Below are 2,944 nucleotides of genomic sequence, written 5' to 3'. Positions count from 1 at the left end.
CTGTGCGTGATGTAGGCTTGATGATTTCCCTTGAGGGAGAGGCCTTTTGTTGGTTGCTCATATTTCTTGAGCCTCTGCGATTGTTCCTAGTCATCAGGTAATCTATATGTTTCTTCCTAACTCATTTAAGGTATCTCTGAGTGTTAAAAGTTATACAGGATTAGAAAATTGATGATTTCTCTTATGGTTGGCCTACCCATTGCTCACAATTACCATTAACTGTTGCCACTAGCCCCGGATAGCCCAAGCTTCTCCCTGTTTCTAAGGAGTGGTTAGCCTCCAACTGACCTAAGAAGCAACACCTGAAGAGGAAAAAAAAAAAAGAAAAAAAAAACCGGAGACAGGAAATTCCATGGCATGCTTTGCACGCCACACACTATTCAAATCACCAAAATTCATAGAGTCCAAATGGTAGTGGGGAATGGTCAGAGGATGAGTGACAGGACCAGGTTGGTCTGGCCTGCAGCTGCAGTTTGCCTGGTGTCTGGGACTACTGGCCGGCTTGATCCAGATTGTGGGTGGGTTGGGGTGGGAGTTCACCTTAAAGTCCTAGACAATCAACTTGGGTTCCAAGGAGGAGGAACGGTGGGGATGCGTGAAGATTTGGAAGGGTTGGGCCTGCAGCCTCAGTCCGCCTGGTGTCTGGAACTCACGTTTTTTTTTTTTTTAATTTTTTCTTTAATATAACTCTTAAAGGAATGTAGGCAAATGGTTTCCTTACATTCCAGAGTTTTAGGTGGCTGTCTGTTGAGGCAGAGACAATTTCCTCACCACTCATGAACTTTGCATAAGAGACGCCTTTTGTATATCCAATACCATGATTGGCTGCTTAGTGTTATGAAGATCATAGTAGTGAATACAGTGATCTGCACAGCCAAAAACCAAGTAGTATCAGGAAGAGGGGCTGAACTTCATACAGCACACATTAGCTTTCATCTCAATGCTTGCCATGAGTTGTTCAGGTTGGTAGATCATAGCTTAATTTTTGCATCATCAGAGCTTGAAGCCAAGAGTTTAGGATCAATCAAATTAAAGTCAACACTCAAACACCTCTTCTCATGGTCCTGGTAGACCTTTGACATCTGTCTTGTGAATCTATCCCGTAGATAACAGTGCCTTCATAGTCACTGCTAGCTAAGTCTTGAAATTGAGCAGTGAGTGTTTAGGTCTTGATGGTAGTGTGCCAAGGCTATTTCTATGAGAATTGTCACTGAAACCTTGAGGTTGGCTGTATTCTGTGGAATCAATACTACTACTGTGTTTCAAATTGTGGAACTGCACTATGCTCGCTGACAGTAGAGTATAAGCCAGTCATTTATTCCACTTTTTAGTTATCTTCTTCCAAACACTTCACTCCTTCTGGATCTGTTTCAGTTGATTCCACTTATTTCTTCTTGCAGCCTTGAGAAGTTCCATTAGGATCTGTAACTTGGCTGATTCTGCTTCCAGTTGTTACTTCTTCTGCACTACTAACTCCAACATGAGCCTGACAATGGGCAAATCAAGGTTATCTTGGTCAGTTCCCAACAAATCTTAAAATATCTGCCATCTGTGACCATTTGAGTGCTTAAATTTGAACCTCTTTTCCTTAAATCTTGACTTTTGTTTAAGAATGAACTAATTTACCAAGAAATTAGGATACAGAGGGTAAATATTGTCCACAATGTAGTTACACTTGGGACATCTATTATTGTCCTCCAAACTCTGATGAATACATTTGTAGCAAAAGCTGTGGCCACATTTCGTCATGTATACATCCTTAATCATATCAAAGGAGATGGAGCATATTAAGTCCTTGCTTCTGTCCTCTTAGGAGTTGAACTGGTTGCAGAGGGGCACGAGCAGAGGTCGCTTAGTGCTGCAGCTGCCAAGGCTGGAGCTGCTCCCTTCCTCACTGACTCTGGGTGTGGGCTTGTAGCTTAGCTAGGACTGGCCTGGTGGACACCTCCCCACCGCCACTCCCACAGTTGCTCTTGGATTTGGTGGCCACCACTGAGACAGGCTGCACTGTTGCACCAAGGCTGCCTGAGCCCATGGCCTGAATCACCCTGCTGTACACCGGCGTTGCTGCCATGGAAGAAGAGGACTGGAAAGAGAATAAGGACTAGAAGGGGGAAGTCACTGAGGAGGCCTCCAAGGAGTCAGGGCTTGTCCCAGTCATGCCGATCTGGCCTGGGAGCTCACAGACATCTCGACTCCCTTTCCTCAGGGAAGAGACTGCTGGTGTGATCCTCTTCCTTTGCCACATCCCCTTAGCTTTGCTGCATCCAGAGGCACTATGCTGAGCCAGGAGCTGGGACTGAGGAACAATAAACTTGGTTTGTAAGGCAACCATACTACAGGATTTGCAAAATGTTAAAGAGAATAGTGGCCAATGTTGGTGATAATTCAGTAAAACTGACATTCACACAGCTATAACACCATAAGTTGGTAGAGCAGTTCTAGAGAGAAACATATGCATTAAAGTTTTGGTAGTGTTAGAAGAATGAACTAAGGTATCCACCATGATTATTTTTGTAATCAGGTCAGTAAATAAACAGTGGCTGCTTTCAGATTGGAAAAAAAAGGAAAAAATAGAAAAAAGAAAAGTCTTTGGAAATGTCCATATAACCACATATTAGTGTTTCCACTTTTAGGAGTTGATTTCAAGAAAATAATCAGGGGTTTAGTTTAATATTTAAGGACAAAAATACTCATTTTTTCACATGAAATAGTAAAAACTGAAAAACACATCAACCAACAATATGAGATTCTTTCATTATATTATGTAAAATGTGAATCCATGGTTGGAATACTCTTTTGTGGTTAGTCAGGGCTATATTGATATTAATACTTAATGAGTGACATTTATTTCCTGTGTGAGAAACAACTGTGTAAGAAGAAGGGGGATTGTCTTCATGTAATCTGTGGAGGAGGCTTCCAAACAGATGCCTTTGCCCGAGGG

General features: G+C 42.4%; 1 pseudogene; it reads right to left on the bottom strand.

Moving 5' to 3' along the window:
• Positions 1–2,035, bottom strand: part of LOC102478889 (E3 ubiquitin-protein ligase COP1-like) — a 7,565-nt pseudogene extending 5,530 nt beyond the window's left edge.
• Between the last annotated feature and the right edge of the window lie 909 nt (positions 2,036–2,944).

The sequence above is a fragment of the Tupaia chinensis genome, unplaced genomic scaffold, assembly GCF_000334495.1.
Source record: "Tupaia chinensis unplaced genomic scaffold, TupChi_1.0 Scaffold145694_1, whole genome shotgun sequence".
NCBI classification, from domain to species: Eukaryota; Metazoa; Chordata; class Mammalia; order Scandentia; family Tupaiidae; genus Tupaia; species Tupaia belangeri.
This window is presented reverse-complemented; position numbering and strand designations above follow the sequence as displayed.